The sequence below is a fragment of the Macrotis lagotis genome, chromosome 2 (assembly GCF_037893015.1).
Source record: "Macrotis lagotis isolate mMagLag1 chromosome 2, bilby.v1.9.chrom.fasta, whole genome shotgun sequence".
NCBI classification, from domain to species: domain Eukaryota; kingdom Metazoa; phylum Chordata; class Mammalia; order Peramelemorphia; family Peramelidae; genus Macrotis; species Macrotis lagotis.
In genome coordinates, this window is record NC_133659.1 from 9,949,783 (window position 1) to 9,971,276 (window position 21,494).

Consider the following 21,494-nt stretch of genomic DNA (forward strand, 5'->3'; position numbering starts at 1 on the left):
TTCCTCCCTTTTCTGAGTTCAGGAGGAGTCATAAGAGGGATAGCACAAGAATAGAAAATTGTTTTCAAAAAAGAAAAAGAGGGTCATTTTTTAATGAAAAAGAACAAGTAGAAAGCCAGAAAGGACAAGAATCAGGACAATTTTGAAAGTTACAGGTTGAATTCATTGCATACACACACATACACACACACACACACACACACACACACATATACATACATGTATATATATATTGTGTGTAATTATACACATATATACATATATAATTTAAAAGGAAAGCTGTATCTAAGAGAGACTTGCAATTGTAGCACAATTCTAATTTTTGTTCCATATACATATTGAATTTCCATTTTATTTGGTGTTTATGTAGTACAGAATAAAAAGTAATTTTGTAAATGTTAAAAAACAGTAGGGCCACACTGGTCATTTGCAACCTTAAGAAAAAGGGAATTTAAAAACAGCTCCTTGGCCTTGATTTGGTTTTAATCTTTTGCATAATGAACTCTTCAACAGTCTGCTATAAGGAGCCTTCTGTGTTTAATGGAACTGAAGCTCAAATGAGAATCTTCTTTAAAAAAAAACATGTGAAAATAAAGGTTTCGAGGACAACCCCAATGATTGACTGTATTTTCATTATCCTGCAAAGTTCAGAAATGGAAATTTGTCACCAGAAAAGAGAGAGACTGGACATCATATCTTGTATTGTTTTATCACAAGAACCCAGGGAATCCCTATAGTAAGTCACAAAAGGACTGAGATTTGTGCTATTGTAAAGATCTGGACTCATGAAATCACAAATAATTGATATAGTAGCCATGGATATCTATCCCAGATGCTAGAAGACATATAAAGCTAAAATGAGAGAAATACTATTTCTTATATAAGATCCTAAGGTTACATAAGCACTTTTTAAAATTTTATTTAAGGCAATGGGGTTAAGTGACTTGCCCAAGGTCACACAGCTAGGTAACTGTTAAGTGTCCAAGGCTGAATTTGAACTACTGACTCCAGGACTGGTGCTCTATCCACTATGCCACCTACCTAGCTACTCCTCTATAAGCATTTATTAGGCACCAGCATTGATGACAGACAAATATGAAACAATCTCTTACCATCCAGAAATTTATATTCTAAAGGAGAAATGAAAGTAAAAAAAAAAGGCCTACCTACCTAAGAAGCAAAACTCATTTCTACCTGGGAGAGATCAGAGATGACATTGGAGCTCAGTAGTAATGTCTGGATCAGACTTTGACTGGGAAGAGATACCAACAGGATAGGAATACTAGGGATATGAATTCTAATCATCCCTACTAATAACAGTGTTGCTAGTTCCAAGAACTTCATTCCTCCTGTCACTTTTCTATCTCATCTTTAAGGATTTGTATGTTCCTTTGCACTCTGAAGTTTGATAGGCAACATGACCTTGTAAATAAAATGGGCTTCAGATTTAGGAAGACTAGAGTTCATTTCTAAATCTGACAGAGTCTGACTGGGAAATTCTGGATAAGTCACTTAACTTCTTGATGTCCCCAAGCAACTAAGACTGTCTGCTAAGAGAAGGTGTCAATCTGTATTGGTTGAGTGAGTTTTCTTTTGGGAAGTTCCCAGTACAAATGAAATGACAAATTCAGTCCCATTCATTCTCCTAAGCTAATGGCCCTTCCCTATCTTTTCTTTTTCTCTAATCTTTCAGCAGCTTTCTAAAGATTTGACCTATTTGTAACAACATTCAAAATATCCAACCTCATAGCTCCCTAGGAATGGACAACTTTCCTCTACCTTTCTCATTTCTATCCAGAGATATCAGTAGATACAAATAAGGTAACATTACTGATTATATGAAATTTCTTCCATTAATTTTGCAAGGACTTTTTGTATTTGTATTTTTAAATATCTTACTCTCAGCTTTCTGTGCTAAATGAGAGATGCTACATTTAATTCATGACCCTGGGCTTCCTAATGGGAAAGACCTGACGGCTACTCAAAAAACTATCATACACTATAACACAACATTAGGAGTCAATCTATGAGCATTTAAAAAGCACCAACTTATATCTTACAGACCATCTAAACAACTCATAACAGAATTAGAATTCCACATATATCATCTACTTTGAGACTGTGGCAGAGTAGAAGCATCTTTGGAACAGAGAACTTGTTTAAATCTTCCCTGTTATTTAATACCTATGTTACTTCAGACAAGTCACTTAACCTCTTTGTGACTCAGTCTCCTCATCTGTAAAGTCAAGAGATGATTTATAAGGTGACTTCTAGCATTATTCTCTGATTCTATCATCCACAAAATGTTCCCTTTAGCCTTGACTTGAAAATTTCTCATGAGGGAGAACCTGCTTTAGCAAGGTATTTTTTCCATCTATAAAGTCAAAAGTTGACTCTGAAATTTTCACTCTTTTCTCCTAGCTGGGGCAAACAGAATAAATCCAGTCCTTCCTCCCCATAACAGCCTTTCAAATCCTTGAATTCACTACCTAGTTCCCCCTAAGTCTACTCTTCTCCAAAAGAACAGCTAGACATTGCAGTGGGTAGAGGGATGACCCTAAAGTCAGGAGAACTTGAGCTCAAATCTAGCCTCAGATGCCTAGTAGCTGTGTGATCTTGTGCCAATCACTTAACCCTGATTGCTTCACATCCAGGGCCATCTCCAGTCATCCTGATCCAAATCTGGCCACTGGACCCAGATAACTCTAGAGGAGAAAATGAGGCTGGTGACTTAGCACAGACCTCCTCCCCACTCAAATCCATCCCATGTGCTTGCCATGGCAGCACCTCTCTGATATCATGGTCTTTCTTCAAGAATGAAGGACCGGGGAGCAGCTAGGTGGCACAGTGGATGGAGCACCAGCCCTGGAGTCAGGAGAACCTAAGTTCAAATCTGGCCTCAAAAACTTAATAATTACCTAGCCGTGTGGCCTTAGGCAAGCCACTTTAACCCCATTGCCTTACAAAAAAAAAAAAAAAAGAATCAAGGACAAATATCATCACTCTTCTCGAGCCCAAGATTCTTCAATAGATTTTCACCAGGGAGAATTTCAAAGTCTTACTCCAACCTGGTTCTGCTCATATAATATGCATTGTAATTGCCATTCAACCAGGTATAATAAACAGGTCTACCATTCTCACCACTTCTATATTATTAAATGTAGCTCCTTTAGTGCAGGGACTATCTTTTGCATCTTTTTTATATCTCCAGTGCTGAGACCTATAGTAGAAGCTTAAGAAATGTTTCTTGATTGGTTGATTGATTATGTTATAAATATTGACAATAGCAATGAGGCATGAAAGAAATGAAAGGGATAAGCATGAACCCCAAAAGTAGTAGTTCAGTCAAGTCAACAAGGATTTGTGGCTCAGTGGATAGAACAATGGGCCTGGAGTTAGACCTGAATTCAAATCCAGTCTCAGACATTTACTAGCTACATATCCCTGGGCAAGTTATTTAACCTCTGTTTGCCTAAATTCACAGGAGAAGAAAAAGGCAAACTAAGCCAGTATCTTTGCCTTGAAAACCCCATGGATATTATCTTCCCCAAGAGAATGAGGAAAAGGCTCTCAACTTGGAGCATGGAAGAGAAAGAAATCCAGAGGGTTAAGGACAGAACCTGGAGAATAATGGAGAGTAGAAATGACCGCTCCATCCACTTTCCCTAAAAGAGAGATTCTAGGAAGGACGGAGCTGTCAGATAAAGTATTGACAGGCTAGAGTACTTTTCCAGGATGGAGGAGAAAAAGAAATCTAGATACTCAAGAATGAAACTGAGAGAAGAATGAAATGGCTTACCATTTCGCTTTTCCTTGGCAATCAAAGTAGATATCTCCCTAGATTGTTGATTAGATTTCTCCTGATCTTGCTTTTGGTCCATTAGCTATGATCATGAAGATTAACCAAATTCAAAATTATAACCTGAATCTTAGCTCCCTATTTGGTCCAACACTACACTCTGCCCTTCTCTTTTAGGCATACACCTTCAATGATCCTGAGGGTAGCCACAGGAATAAGGAGATAAAAGTAATTCACAGTGGGGGGGGGGGTGGAGATTGAGTAAGTAAAGCATCTTTAAACTAGACTTTTCCCCAATAGACTATGGAGGACAGTGGAAGTTTTGTCCTATTACAGTGTTCTGGGCATGGGTGAGCCTGGGTGCTTTGCCTCTGCCTTTGATCACTGTCTCCAGGTGGTTTAATTCAATTCAGGAGACATGGATCATTTTAATTATTGGAGATCTAGGTTATTCAGGTAATTATTTATTTTAGGTGGCAGGACTAACTAGAATCGCCCTAAATGTATAGGTATAAAAGGACTTCTAATCCATGCCTTATAAACATAGCAGCTTGGGATTGTTTAGTTTGGAGTGTAGAAAACTCAGTTTAGGAATGGAACATGATAAAAGTGGATCGGATCTGAAGAGTTGCCAGGCAAAAGGGGATCTGATGCCTCTAAGACAGAACTGGGTATAACTGGGGTTTATTCTAGAAAGACCAATTAAGGTTCAATACAAGGAAAAGGAGGCACAAGAACTGGCAGTGTTTAAAGTAGAATGAGCTCCTTGGAAGAAAGTGGGTTCTCCTTTAGGAGAAATCTTCCCTTGAAAGCTAAATGAGAACAAACAACAAAAAACAAATGACTACTTAGTGAGCTTACCATAGAGGGAATTCTTAGGTATTTGTTAGACTAGGTTAACTCTGAGATCACTCTGAGATTCAGAAAATCTCTTTATCCAGGTCAAAGAAAATAAAAGAGAAAAAAGAATGAGAATCCATTTAAAGGTTCAAACTTTTGGAATTCACAGAAACTTTATTTATTAAAAAAACAAACATGGAGGCTGAAGCATGAAATGGAAAGTTAACTTGGAGATGTGAGTTCAATTTTAAACCTTGACACTATATGGCCATGGCCATAGACAAGCTCCCAAATCTTTCTGGACTTCAAATATGTAAGATGAAGGAGTTGGGTTCAACAGCCAAATCCCTTCCACCTCTAGATCTGACCCAAATGTCCTCTGACTATGATAATTAGGTTTTCCTCTTGAATTCTAAGCTCACCAAGGACAGGAACTGTGTCTGATTCTTATTTTAACTATAGACAACCAGCAAAGAGCTTTCCCCATAGTCCCCAAAATGTTCCTTTAACTGATGTGAAGTAATGTACTCTAAAGTGTCTGTTTGAGAATGCCAGATGAAATCTTGGCAGCTGACTTTCTGAAGTCTTTTATCCCTATACTTTTAGGGTTATTCTAGTTAGTCCTGACACCTAAAATAAATAATAATTACCTGAACCTGGATCTCCAATAATTAAAATGATCTCTTCCTCTTGAATTAAATTAAACCACCTGGAGACAGTGATCAAAGGCAGAGGCAAAGCACTGAAGGTAAAAATTGTCTCCTTGGGACTAGCACCTTAAGAGCAGTCCTAGGCCATGGAGCAATTGAAGATAGAATCTGCTAGAGAGAGGCAACTTCTGCAGATCAGGGGTGGTCCTGAGGATAGGGGCAGTTGGAAAGAATAATGGACAGGAGTCCTAGAGCCACCATTCAATACCCATCCAAGGAAACCTTTTTGGAGCTCCCAATTCATTGTGCTCAGGCAAAAGGGCAATACAGCATCTCCTGACCATGAACCATGATCTGCCCAAGGAGAGGAAGCACTTAAGAGACCAAGGACACTCTACACAAAGGTCAAGGCTGATGCAATAAGTGGAGTGGGATCTCCTGGAGAAGTTTACGAATGAGGAGATCCTGCAGAGACCTCTCAAGAGGAGCAAAGTAAACTCTCTGGCCCTTTCAGGATTGGGGGGGGGGGGTGGTCAGCCTTTTCTATACTCTATTCAATCAAGAAGAGTTGCAGAACAGATCTGGATTTCCATAAGCATGTCCTCCCTATCCTCCCTCTACCCCAAAACCATGATCTCCCAGCCACACCAATACTTTATCTAGCCATAACTCTGCCAATCCATCTCCTAGTCTACACAGTTCTTAAAAGAATCTTTCCTGAAGCCAAAGCCTTACTTCTCTTCTCAAGGAGTCTTCAGTAGCTCCCCATTACCTCTAGGATACAACTCTTCAACTTAGCATTCTTCACAAAATATTTCTTCCTCACCTCTACCCTTTGGAATCCTTGTTTTGCTACAGTTTGAGCCCAAATTCTACTCTAAGAAGCTTTTCCTAGTCCCCGAACTGCTGCTGCTCTATCTCTAATTGCCTTCCTCTTGAATTTGGCATGTCAGAATGTAATATCCTTGAGGATGAGGAGTTTCCCTTGTATCTGCACTTTGCACAGCGCCTCCCATATAGTAGGTGGCAATTGTTTTCTGAATCATAACCTGGCTCCCTCTTCTCTCCAGGACCACAGATAGTATATGCTGTTTGGCGGTCAAAGCCCTCCCTGAAGGGCCACCAATATAGGCCCTTCCAGTCTTTTTAGACCTTATACCCCATTCACCCCACATTCCCCATGATGCAGTGGGATGGACCTCCTTGCTTGTCTTCAGGCATGGGAAGTTCCAACTCTGGATATCTGTTCTGGCTACCCTCCCCCCCACAGCTAACTTGATTTCCTCCCCTCATCTCTATCTGCTGACCTCCCTGGCTTCCTTCAACTAAATCTCACCCTCTCAGGAAGTCTGTCTCAATTCCTCTTAATTCTAGTGCCTTCATCCTGAGATAATCTCCAATGTACACCTTACAGATCTTGTTTGGCCATAGTTGTTTGCTTGTTGTTTCCTCATTAGACTGATTTCCCTGATAACAGGGATTATTGCTTTGTACCCACAACCTTTAGCATACTTTTTGGAATATGGTAGGGTCTTAATAAATGTTTTTTGACTAACTGGCTTGGCTTAAATTAGATTGAATTGACTCTAAGGAAGGCAAAGTCTCTCTATACCCAATAGTTCTTTCTATCTGTACAAAACAAGAGACTAAGGGGTGACAAATGTCCATCTTCATTCTCCCAGAAAATAAGACTAGGACCTTGTGATAATGGTGAGATAGGATACTTAAACTGCAATGAAAATGCAAGAGGTTTTTCGAAAGAAACAAGACTGACTGGAGGCCTGCTTGCCTGGGATTCAATTAAATAAAGGAACTGCCTTGTTTATAATCCTCATCCTGGAGAGCTTGAGGTGCGAATTGGAAGAATCCTTTCTGCCTTGCCTCTAATTCATTGGGGTTTCACATTGCTATGCTGCACACTCTCTCATGGACCTCAGATACATTTACACAGTGTATTTAAAAAAAAGACAATTCCTGACACAGATGATTATAGTTGGAGCATGTAAAATAAAAGAAAGTACATGAACATGAAGAGAAAAATCTATCGCTGGCAGAATCAACAAAATTGACCTCTCTAAGGAAAAGATGCAGTCCCCATGCTCTCAGGCACTGGATGATAATTACCCAGAGATCCTTCAGTACTGCTGGGAAAGACAGGGTACCCTTCTCCATTCTCCAGGCTATTCATTTCTTCTGGCCCAAGCTCCCTCTATAGGAGGTTGCCTAGTACCATGTTTGAAGATGGTCCTCCTAATCACCAACTCTTAGGATGATAGGATTTTAGAACTAGCAGGGACCTTCCATATTGTATTCTCTAGGCCTTTCATTTTATAGATGAGAAAACAGAGGACAGGAGAAGTAATGGGATTTGCCCTAAGCAACCCAGAGAACAAGTGACATAGCTGAGTTTTAAATCCAAATTCAGTCCTCTTACCACACTATATTTGAGAGATGTCATCTATTTCAACCCCTCATTGTACAGAAGACAGAAATGAGGCCCAGTGAGGTTAAAATACTTGACCAAGAACTTGATAAGGTAGTAAATTGAAGAACTGGGATTTAAACTCATTCTCTGACTGCAAATGCAGCTCATTTTCTCTAACATGTTGACATGATAAGAAATAATACTGGGTTTTAATTTAACATGAAGCAAGAAAAGGAAAGGAAACAAGGGACAAGATTAGGCTCTCTCCTCCAGAGGTCAAGAGGATAAGGGTAGCATAGACCATAAAGTGCTTCTCAGGAGAGGCAGAGACAGAAATGAGACAACTCGTGAGATATCTCCATAAGGAATGACTGAACAAAAGTTGAAGAATGCCACAAATTAGTATTATTCTTTAAGAAAGATAAATATGGAGACTACAAATAAGAATAGGGAAATGCATATGAACTGATATCTAATGTCCCAAGGAGAACCAGGATAAATAATCTACATAATGGAGATATATATATATATATATATATATATATATATATATATATATATATGAAAGGAAACAATGACCAAATATTAAATATGTAATTATTATGATCTAGTTTGATCCTGAGAAAAAAGGAAGGGAATGATCTCTCCCAGGGAGCAATGGATAAAAATATTGTCAAATGGCTCTCAGATTAGGAAGATAAGCTGCTCAGTTTGACTGAACTGAGCTTTTTCTCTTTAATTCTTTGTTGTAAAAGGTGGCTCACCATCTCCCCCACACCTACAGAGAAGGTATTTCCATGCATGCTCTAGCTATAGTACCAGATCTCATGTCAGAAAGACTCATCTCCTGGGTTTCAATCTGACTTCAGATACTTACTAGCTATGTGACCCAGGAAAAGTCACTTAACCCTATTTGCCTCAGTTTCCACATTTATAAAATGAGCTAGAGAGGGAAATGACAAATTGCTCTTGTATCTGTCAAGAAAACCCCAAATGGGGTCACAAAGAATTGGATCTGACTGTGTTAACTGAACAACAACAAAACCAGTGACTTCCTTTACACCACACTGCCTCTGATTTGAAATAGGATTATGATCTAATCAAGATTTGTGTCCAAACTCTAGAAATTTAAATACCCTGGCATATTTAAGTCTGGGTTATTCAAAGACTGACCATGGCAAAATGCCCTCATCCTCTCTACCTTTTCATCTGGAAAGAGGCAGATGGAGAAAAGCCTAGCTTTCATTTCACCATGGTATTCCTCAGAAAGATCATGAGGAAAGCTTTGAAAACTATCTCCCTTTCATTATACCAAATAAGAAAATGAACAACCAATAAAAATATTTATCAATATGTGTCGATATCCATTGATTTCACTAAAATGAAGCTCCAACACAAGAAGCCTAGGAGTTCCTGTTTTAATTTGAGTAAAAGTTTCCTCCAGTTGTGAAGAAATGACAAGAAGATAAAAGGCACAGGAAGTAGAACTGAATAAATTGGAAAATGTTTAGCAAGTCAGCAAAAGTCAAGCCAGTAAAATCAATATTATCCAAGGTCTGAGGAGAGTGGCCATGGAGGGCTACCATGTTTCATTATCAGCAACTCCAGTTGGAAAATTAGTCTCTTAAAATGTGCACCTCAGAATCATATTTTCTGTATCATTCTAGCTGCTTTATTTCAGGTTGTTTGGTTGTGCCGGTGAGCAATTTTTTCTATGATTTGGATAAGAGCATAAAGCAGTATGGTTATAAAATTTGTGATGATAGCAGTTGAAATCCAAAATGACCTATAAAGGATAGAGCATTGGGCGTTGAATGTGTAGGGAGGCTAAGATTTAATTGGGTTCAAAGAAATTAGCTTGGCAAGTAAAAGACAAGGGAGATTAACCTGTTTACCTGTTGGTATAGTATGTTTGCAAATAGTGTGACACAGAAATTTAAAAAAAAAATCAATGAAATCTAAAAAGTCATGATTAGAGGTCTAGCATACAAAAGAAAAGGTAGATAATCTTACTTTGCTCTGCCCTGGTCAAACCATAGCTGGGACATAGTATTCTAATCTGATCCCTAAAGTTTCATAATTGGAACATAGATTTATAGCTAAAAGGAACCTCAGGGGCCATTGAATTCAACCCCTTCATTTTACAAGGAAGGTAACTGAAGAAGATAGAAGTTAAGTGATTTATCCAGGGTTACACAGTAGTCTGAAATCAAATTGTAACTCAGGATTTCTCAAGTCCAAGTTCAGCGGTCTTTTCACTGTGTCACCTATCCCTTGCTACCTGTTGCCTACATTGTTCTCACCTCTATCCTGGGTCTTACAATGGAAAAATGCTTCCCAAACACCTTCTAGGGCACTACTGCTGCTAAAACACTGGGTTTAGTAAGTTTTTGTTCATTTGTGGACACTGGACACTTCTGCTCGAGGGAGTGAGGATTCACTTTTCTCCATCTTTCCCTTGGCTTCCTTTTTTTTTTTTACATGGAGCTCTCCAATTCCCATCCTTGGGACCAAACCAGAAGAGATTATTGAGACTTGGGAGGTGAAATATGTCTCCATCACCCTCTTTCCTCATCCTGGCCCCCCAAAGGGATCATTAGCACAAGGGTCAAAACAAAACTGATTTTATTTTCAAGGTATTCTATAGGTTTTTATGCCCTCATTGTCTTTCATTGTTTGCCATGGTTCTTAATACAATATTGAGTCCAGAATCCAAGTCTCCCAGAGACAGAAGGAATTGCAAAGACCATCCCAACCAATGGCAGCCTGAAACATGAAATCTGTATTCATTATCACCCATCAGTGACCACCAAGTCACATCTATAAAATGAGAAACATGATATCACCTACCTCCCAGGGTTGCTGTGAATATCAAATAAGAGCATATGCAAAGTACTCTGCAAACCTTAGAGTTCTTTAAAAAGACTATCATTATTATTATTATTTATTGTTACTATTATGACATATGGACAATGATCTGCGCAAAGCATGCTCATGCTACATAAATGTGAGTTACTATTATTACTGGAAGCATTGGAAAATGGAACCCAAGTCCAAGGATCTAGGACCACTTCCTACTTACTACCTGTGCGGTCAAAGGTCATTTCATTCTACTCCTTAGACCATTTGTCCCTTCAATTGGAGATCACTGAATCACCACTCCAAAAGGTCCTAGGATTGAAAAGGGGGCGATTTAATGAATGAGAAGAACCAAACCCAGAATTAGTCACTTGTCTCACAAGGTTTCCTGAGCATTTAAAGCCAGGTCTCTACTGTCAGGCCACTACTTATTTGTAGAGATTCTCTAGAAGATTCTGGTAAGACTCTGCCCCATGCCAGAAAGGCTACCATTCTGGAAATGCTGGGTGAAGTAGATAGTACTTGGGTAGAAATATATTTCTGTTAAACAGGAGTGCAAATAGACTAGACCCGACAGGAGCTGAGGGCAAACAATTTATTTCTCAATTGGAAATCACAATAGTCTCAGCAGTTTTCAAGTTCAGAAAATTCTACTAGATGCTGTAAGTCTAATAGGCATGGGACATATCACTAAGCTTGTGAAAAAAGGAGGTATGATGGTATTCTGAAAGTGAGCTCCAACAGCAGCTGAGGTCATTCCAGGGTGGGGTCATTACAGGAATTCCTATCAAATCCTCATCCACACTAGGGAAAAGTAAGAAGGTCATTCAGGACAATGTTCATCAAATACAAACTACCTTCCCACTCACAAATGATGTTAAGGGTATGAGCAAAGCCTTTCTGAAGCCAATTAAAAACATGACCTCCAACCAAGTGAACTAAGCATGTTTTATAATTTATACCCACATAAAAACAATTCAGAAGAAAGTATAGCATGATGTAGCTGTGGAAAATCAGATTTAAGTGTTGCCTCTGAAAAATAAAATAATAACATTAATAATAAATAGCTCCTCTATAGTTCTTTAGGGCTTGCAAAGTACATAACAAATATTTCATTTGATCCTCACAACCTCTATAGGAAGTAGATGATATTATCATGTACTTTTTTATGAGGAAGCCAAATCAGACAAGATCCAGGGTCAATTAACTAATTGATGTCTAAAGCTGAATTTGAACTCAAGTCATTCTGCCTCCCTCATACAATTCAACTACCTAATACTGATGTGCTGACCACACATACATGGCATTCAGCCCCTCCATATTATAAGCAAGCTTCTTACACTACAAATTACCAAAAAAAAATTATTAATCTGCCAGAATGAGTTTCCATACATAGAATTCCCCTGAAAGAGAGATTTGGTGATCATTTGAGGAGACAAAAGGGTTGGGAATAAAAGATGCTTTAGAAGTGAAATATGAGTGGCAATGGTCTTCATAATCTGACCAATTCACTTCTATATCTCTCACCTCCATCCCCTTCCTCTTCTCATATGGCCACCACCCAGTTCAGCACCATATTATCTTTTACCTGATCTATTGCAGTAATCTCTTCTTTAGTCTTCATGCTCCCAATCTCTCCCCTCTGCAATCCATTTTCTGTCCAACTGAGATTCTCAAAGTCCCAATATGACCAAATCCCTCTATGGTCCCAAACACATCGATGCCTATTCTTGCCTTTGCAATGATAAGGAATGGCTCTGCCAAGGGCCATTTGGATATTTACAGCATCATTCGCAGGTTATATTTGGTCAAATATGATTGATTCATCCCTAAAATGTTCCTAGATTTATTGAATTTGTAGTTCTCTTTGCAGTTGTCTTGGCAATGCCAGACCAATATGACCCGTGGGCTGGGACTCCACGCCCCTGCTCTAGGGTCAAACACAAACTCCTCCTCTTGGCATTTCAGTCACTCTAGAGCCTAGCACCAAATTTCCTTTTTAGATTTATTACCCTGTAAACTGTGTTCCTAACAAAATGACCTGCTCACCATTCACTGATCTACCTCCCATTTCTAGGAACTGGTAAAATCCTCAACTCCCTTTAAGCCTCCAGTTCCATCTCCCTCCTATGGTCATTCTTGGTCTTTCCTTTGTTAATAACCCCTGACTGCCTTCCCCTAAAGCCTACTATTCTGTATTTACTTTGAGTCTTTGAATTTATTAATGTATGCACATATTCACTGACAAGAAGAAGGTAGACAGTCACAATGCTCCATTGAGACACTTATTATTTAAGAGAAAGCAAGAATGTTCTTCACTATGTTGTGTAGACACGCATGGTAAAATATTGGGGAACATGCAAAAGAACAGAATGAGATTAGAAAGTGTGAGTAGGCAGTATGCAGTGTCATTATAGACAGCACTTGATACGATGAGAATCTATTTCCATTGGACTATATTGAGTATACATGTGAACCCAGATACCTAAAAATTATAAATTCTTTGAGAAGAGAATTTTCTTTTTAATTTATAGTTCTAGCACATAGGTGCTAAAATAAATGAAAGGAAAGAAGAAAGGGAAAAGTATGAAAAAAGGGAGAAAGTAAGGAAGAGAGGAGGGAAGAAAGAAGGAAGAAAGGTAGAAAAGGAGAAGGAAGGAAGGAAGGAAGGAAGGAAGGAAGGAAGGAAGGAAGGAAGGAAGGAAGGAAGGAAGGAAGGAAGGAAGGAAGGAAGGAAGGAAGGAAGGAAGGAAAGGAGGGAGAAAGAGAAGGAGGGAGGGAGGAGGGAAGGAAGGGAAGAGGGAAAGAAAGAAGGAAGGATGAAATGAAGGAAGGCAGAATTTATATAACATTTACTGTGTACTAGGCCCTTTACTAATGACCTCATTTGATCCTGACTGTTTTTTCCTCCATTTTTATATCTGAGAAGACTGAAGTAGATTGAATTAAGTGTAACTTGCCCAAGGTCACACAGCTAATTAGAATTTCTAAAGTTGGGATTGAACTGAGCTCTTCCTCATTCCAACCCCAGAGTTCTCTCCAAAGTCCTGCTCTAGCCATTGCTTTTTTCATGCTGTCAACCCTAAGGACTTTTACCTCTAGTTGAAAGGCTTTTCTATCACCTCAAAAGTCTTCTTTACTTTGGACTACAAAAGCCAGGTGACATAGTCAGGAAGACCTGAGTTTTAATCCTGTCTCAGACTCTGATTTGCCCTTTCGTCTTTTGTTCTCTCAGCTACAAAAGAGAGATAATCTTGGCATCTTCTTCACATAATGAAAGAGAAAAGATATGTAGTATGTTCTGAAGAAATTAAAATGTTAGATAAACATTGGCTCTCCTAACTCCTATTACTTATCTCACTCTCCCTAGCCTAAGATTTCTTGGAGAGAGTCCTTATGCCCATTAGGTTGTGTATTCCTTGGAACCAAAACCTCCATGGGGTCGAAGTGGAAATTTCCAAATCTCCATTCCCTTGTCTCACACATTGCGGTTACTTAAAAGACAGTTAGCACCCTTGGACAGGGCTTATGCACTGGAAGAAGCAGACTCCATATCTCCCAGAGGAAACATTTGCTGCTCAAGCCTAGGTAGCTTTCTGTTGGAGTAAGAGGCACACCGGCATAAATTAAATAACTGAGAGAATAATCCATTGTAATGTGTTTTTATAAAATATATAATGCAAATGCCATAAATTAGTACATAATTTCTACAAAAAGAAAAATTCTAAAACAGCCTGCAATTTTTCTTAAAATATTTTTAGCCTTCATGACCTCTGTGTATGAAATATTTTTAAAAGATTTCCAGCTATTTTCCTTTCTATATTTTATTAGTTCCCTTCATATTCTTGACCTTTTGTTGCTCCAAAGTCATTTTGGGATAATTTCCAGCTATTTTACAAAGGTAAAATATGTATAGGATAGAAAAATTACAAATAAAAATGGGCAAGAGAAATTGAATTCAAAAGAGCAGAGAAGTAGCTGTACGTCTGCACCTGATGACCTGGTTAGTGTAGTCTAGTATCAAATTAGGTTCTGAAAATTCCTGGCAACTAAGAAAAAAAAAAAAAAAACATTGATTGGCCTGTATAGTTTTTAGGGCCTCATCAAAAGGATCATACAAATTCCTCCTAAGAAATAAACTTTTATTTTCCCTTGTGCTATATTCTAAGAGATATTTTTCTTTTAGGTCCTTATGTAAGGGACATTAGGGAACATAATAGGTGATCTCCCCTGACAAAGGACATAGAAGAAATGTTCTTACAACTATCCACCATCATTATTTTTTTTACTCAGTGAAAGCATTTCTGTGGAGAATTAGATTGACCTAAGGGTGTTATCTCATAGTCATGGAGTTTCAGGATTGGAAGGGACCCCAAAGGCTACGTCCTCTGACCTGTAACCATTCAAGAATTTCTGCTGCAGCTTTCCTGCTAAGTGCTCAGCTATTCTTAGTTGTGACTGCCTGATCATTTCAAATGATATAATATAATGATAGGGCCAGGAATATGTAGAAGAGCTGGCAGTGAAATAACCATTAGCTCATACATCCCTCTCTCTTCTCTCTGTTGCTGTCTCTCTATCTCTTTGTCTCTCTTTATCTCAGTCTCCCCTTCCCCCATCTCTCTCCCTCCCTCTCCCCACTCTCCCTCTCCCTCCCCTTCCCCCTCCCCCTCCCTTCCCCACCCCTTCTCTCTCTCTCTCTCTCTCTCTCTCTCTCTCTCTCTCTCTCTCTCTCTCTCTCTCTCTCTTTCTTCTGTCTCTATTTCCATCTGCCTGTCTGTCTCTGTTTCTCTGTTTCTTTTTCATTCTCTTCTCTCTTACCATTTCTCTTTTCTCTCCTCTTTCTCATCATCTCTCATTTTTTCATTCTTTCTGTCCCTCAGCCTCTCTGTCACTGTCTCTGTCTCTATATATCCCTCACATATACACAAACATATATACACATAGATAAATTCACAATATATATGTCAAATGAGGTTTTGTTGAGTGGTAGATAGCGGAGAGAGTGGTCAGCCTTTGGGTTTAAACCTCTGGTATAACTATCTTTGATGCTGCTATTTAAAGTACTACTACCCTTGCTTTAGCTGCTGATGCTAATGAGACAAAAGTTGTCAATCTGTTGGCTAAGTTTGGAAATATGATTTGTTTCCTTTCCAGAAGATGACCCACCACACTTCCTCCAGAGGCAGATTTCTGGGAGTCCTGGTGGAGGAGTAAAGGAATCCATGTACATAGACATTTTAATATATTATGAAATATGAATATGGCATGCATTTCATTCTCCTCTAACATATGTGCATACATATATGTATATTTATGGTAATTGTCGACAAAGACATTTCCATCAGTTTCTAAAAATATCCCTGCTGAAGAACCCCCACACACACACATAAGACAACCCACATGCACGTGCACACACACACACACACACACACACACACACACACACACACAAGTTCTGGGAGAATATTATGCCTAAAATGTTGCTATTTTTATGAGCTATAAAAATGAATCCCATTTCTCTTTTCCTCAGAAAATAGGTGAAATGACATCTTCAGGAAAACCTTGTGACTCAAGGGCAGAGCAAGCACAAAAGTCACAAATATCATCCAAGGCAGGACTCTATCCTGACTCACTTTGACTTTGGAATAAAGCAAATTTGGACTGGACCACTCCCTCATGGTTGTCCAAAAGAAAAGTGGCTCAACCCATGACCAATGGACTTCCATTCTTCTAGGTCACATGAGGGTAGAGAGAAGAAAATTCAGAAAGATCCTAAGCAGTGGTTCATTTACAAAGATAATTCTAACATTTACCTCCCAGGCTTGTTGTAAGAATAAAATAAAGTCATGGTAAAGCATTTCACAATCCTTAAAAGTGCTCTCTACTACTACTACTACTACTACTACTATAATAATAATAATAATAATTATTATTATTATTATTATTATTATTATTATTTACTATCATCTTACATATATATATATATATATATATATATATATATATATATATATATATAAGTTTAGAGAACCCACCCCAGGTTTTCCATGGACTATTTGTGCCCAGCCTTTCATAGAGCATTCTGATCTCCTATTGGTCTGATCAATCATTTTTATTAGTCTCAAACACGGTGATGTCATTCCCTAACAAAGGACAAGAATCAACTACTATTATAGTTGTTATTTTCAAAGCAGGAAGGAAAAAGGAGAGAAAGAGCATGGATCAATATCATCTCTCCCCTCCTCTCCACCCCACAATGCGTCAGAAATCCTGATTACTGTCCCATGCCTTCCCACTGGACCCAAAACTAGGCCTCAGTACCTTCTTCTTTGACCAAAGGGTGATGACATCACTTCACCCCACCCCCACCAACAGTGAAGCAATATCTCTGATCCAAGCTCTGCTGATGTGCAAGATTCCATTATGAATTTTAAAGGTTTTGCTCCCATTGAAATGAATGAAACAAATTTTAAAAACCCAGAAAGTCAAGCTTCTCCATCCAGTCTGCATAACTCACTGGGATCATTGTTTCAATAATGAAAGATCTACCCAATGTGGTGCTGGTATTTATGTAACAACCAGCTCTTCCCCTCAGGAAATATTCACAAAACACACTTTTAAGTTGAACTACACTATTAATTTTTTCTCTATCACTTTTCTAAGACTAGACAAGTGATAAAGCATTAAATCAATCCCTGTACTATAGTATTTTAGAGTTTCCAAGAAGTAAATAATCACACTGAAAAATTTATAGCCAGCTTTCACAGGCAGATCTTAAAAGGCTATAGAACATCCCTGGATTCAACATGTCCAACATCCAAAGGAGATCCACAATATTTTACTTACTGACAATCAGATTTGCATTGGAGAGTTAGGTGGACAAAGAACTGCCTCCTCCATATTCCAACAATTTGAAATCATCTGCTGTCACCTATGATCTTACCCAAGAGAATAAGGACCTGGATCCATTGTCCAGATATGTATCAGGATGACTGGAGATAATGTCGTTGTGAGGCAATCATGTCCAAGGTCACATAGCTAGTAAGTAGCAAGTGTCTGAGGCTAGATTTGAACTCAGGTCTTCCTGACTTCAGGGCTGGAGATCTATCCCCATACCACCACCTACCTGTTCTTAGGGTTTTAGGTGGGATATAAAAAAAATCTAATAGTCAGGGTCTTTCTAGATGTAGCTTCTTTTAAAATTATAACAACCACCAACATGTATATACTACTTAAAGATCTGAAAATATCTACTTCTATTTGTTTATTTATTTATTTATTCAAATATCTAATTTTATTTTCACATCCTTAGAAAGTAGGAGGAGCTATAGTCATCCCTGTTTTACATCTGAGGAAGTGACTGACTTGTCTAGTGTCACGTAGCTAGTAAATGTCTGAGACCTAATTTGAACAAATATTCCTGACTCCAGTTTAGCTACATAGCCATGGTCTTATTTAGGCATCTTTAGATCTTGTTTTTATCATCTCACATGACTGAAATCTATTCCAGTTTTGACTTAATAACAAAATGTGTCCATCGTATCTGCCTTTATTCCAGTTCACTCCACTAGAGAACTACTTCTAAAATGAAATTTGATTATGAACTCCTTGAGGGTAGGCACTGCCTTTTGGCTTTATTTTTGTCTCCAGCCCTTGGCAAGGTATTGGCAGGAAATGCCTACTGACTGAACACGAAGGATTCATGGCCACTCAACCAAGTCCTAATCTATTGTCTACCTTATATCAAGACAGTTTTTTCTCCAAGAATAGCAAGAATTTAAATGTTTTGCTGAAATCTAGGCCAGCTGTATACAACATTCCCCAGACCTCCCAATGCACTAGCTCTGCCAGTCTTGAATATTTGCTATCCATGATACTTCTATATGGAAGGACTATGTGGCATTCGAGCACTTCATTCCCCTGGCATTCATTATTAATAGGTACTTGAGGCTATTGTAGTCTCCCTTGTAAAATTTCTAGTTCTGTGCTACATTTTGTCTTCCTGAAAACCATTGACTAGATTGAAAGGATCCCTGAACTTAAATTTGGTGATTAACTTGAAGTGCCCTGGCAAAGCATACTAGTAGAAGACCCTCGACCCTTTAGACTTCAGTTTCCATAACTCTAAAATGTTGGAAAAATACTTGTGCAATTTTTTTAATGTACTGCTATTTTACTCATCTTTTCTCTTTTTCTTTTCCTCTAGCAATCACTCAATAAACATTTATCCAGTGCCTACTATGTACCAGCTATTCTGTAAGCACTGAAAATACAAGATAGCTCTTGCCCTCAAGAAAGTTATACTCTAATGGAGGAGATGATATGCAAAAAAGTACATACAAAACAAGCTATTGATTGGATAAATAGAAAATAATTAAAAAGAGTAATCTTGTAATTAAGCAAGATTGGGAAACCTTTCATATACTAGGTAGGGTTTCGATGATGCTTGTCCTTTGTTCTTGAAGAAATTCATGACATAACGGAAGAGATGTCATGACAAGTAAGTGAATTGAATTTGAATGGGGGGAAGGGGTTGTGCCAAGTCACCAGTCTCACTTTCTCCTTTGGCACCATGTGGGTCCATTGTTCAGATATGTATCATGGTGACTGGAGATGACCTGATTATGAGGCACAGGTCCAAAGTCACATAGCTTATAAGTAGCAAGTGTCTGGGGCTAGATTTGAACTCAGGTCCTCCTGACTTCTGGGCTGGTGATCTATCCACTATACCACCACCTACCTATTCCTAGTTAGGGTTTTAGGTGGGACATAAAAAAGCTAGGGAGGTCAATAGTCAGGGTAAAGGATGGAAACAATATAATATTAAATATTTTAAATATTCAAAATTTAAATGATTTAAAATGAAATATTATCAGGGGAAAAGAGAACTGGAAAATTATAATGATACAGAAAAAATCAATAAAAATTTATTTTAAAATAATTGGGAGGTTAAAATGGTTTGCACATAAAATCTTATCAATATACATTAATTTATTATTGTTAACACATATGTAGGTATATCTATATGTATATAAATATCTATCAATTAGAATTTTATGGGAAGAATCATTTCTATTATAATCAAAAATAGATCTATTGTTCCTCTAATGCATGCTGCTAAAATTATATGCACCTAGATAAATATAGGCTTATTAGTCTAATTATATAATAATGATGATAATTTTATTAAGAAGAATATACTTATACTTGTCTAGTAACAACCAATTTTAGGAACATGCTTTAATAGTACCAGAAAAAAAGAATAGTCTGTTTTGGATTATGACAATAAAATACTCCTCTTCATAAAATATTCCAGTTTCAAACTATTCTTTCACTTGCCCTTATGATTCCAAATCACTGTGAGGTTTGACGACCTAAGGCACTGGACACTGCCTATTAATAATTTTCCCCTTGTCTCTCATTTATTCTCTTCCTTTCTCCCTTTTCCTTTTGTCCTTCATTCCTCTTTCTTTCTCTTTCCTTTCTTCCTTCCTTTCTTCCTGATGTTTTACCTTTTTAATTCCCCCTTCTCTTCCTCTCTCTCCCTTGCTCTCTCCTTTCCTTGCTTCTTTCATTATTTCTTTTCCTTCTCAAAAATTCCAGGTCACAAAGTCCAGCACAGGATCCACACCTGCTTGGAATGATTCACCAAAAATGTTTGTTGGTAAGTGCTTTTGGTCACTGACTTCTTTTGTGCTGAACTAGGGTATGGTATAATATAGCGCTTTGGTATCTGGCAAAGTCCATAATGATAAGGCTTTTCTTAGACAACTGAGGGCTTCCTCCGTGACACAGCTTTGGATATAAAATACCTTATAGACAATCAAGTTCTGTCCCTTCATTTTACAGATGCAGAAAGTGAGGCAGGAAAAGAGTAAGAGACTTGCCCACAGTCATATAGCTCATCTAAAAACAGTTTGGAACCCAGGTTTCTTGATGCCAGATCTACTGCCCTATCCACTAAAACATGCTGTCTAAAGCAATCTGAAGAGGATACAAAACATGGTTACCTCCTTCTTTCATGCTTCCTTTAATCCTTCTTTCCTTCTCCTTTCTCTTTCTCTCTGCCTCCTGCTTTCCTTGCTTCTTATTTTCCTTCTTTTTTCCTTTCCTCTTCTTTTCCCCTTCTCCCTCATTTATTCTCTTCCTTTCTCCTTTTTTTCCTTTTGCCCTTCATTCCTTTCTTTCTCTTTCCCTTCTTCCTTTCTTCCTGACATTTTTCCTTTTGTCTTCCCCCTTCTCTTCCTCTCTCTCCCTTGCTCTCTCCTTTCCTTGCTTCTTTCATTATTTCTTTTCTTTCTCAAAAATGCCAAGTGGGCAGTTAGCTGGTACAATGGAAAGAGCAGCAAATATGGAGTCAGGAAAACCTGAGTTCAAATTTGATCTCAGATGGGTAACCCAGCGTAAGCCACTCAACCCTGTTTGTCTCAGTTTCCTTATCTGTAAAATGACCTGGAGAAGGATAGCAACCTATATAGGTATCTATCTATTCCTAGAAAATCCCAAATGGGATCACAAAATCTAAACCAAATATAAAGGCTTGAACAACAACAAAAAAAAAAAGGTAACAAATACTCTTCTAGAGACCAGGAATACAAAAGACAAAAATGAAATGATGGTGTTCAAAAACGTCACAGTTTATTGGAGGAGGTGACTCGTACATAGCTACTTTACATATGAAGCAGAGGGCTATCTGTCAGTCCTAACCCCAAAGGGAGGTGTTCATGGAAAGCCCATATACTTGATCTTTTGTGTTTGAAATATTGATAATTAGCTCTGATTCTTCCTTCTCCCTTAGCTCTCTTTCATATATTCTCACTTATCATATTCTAGAGACATTCAGAGATCTCTCCACTCCATTCTTCTCTGATCCTTGTACTTAGAATATCTGTTCTCTGTCTGGCTCTGACAGGTGAAT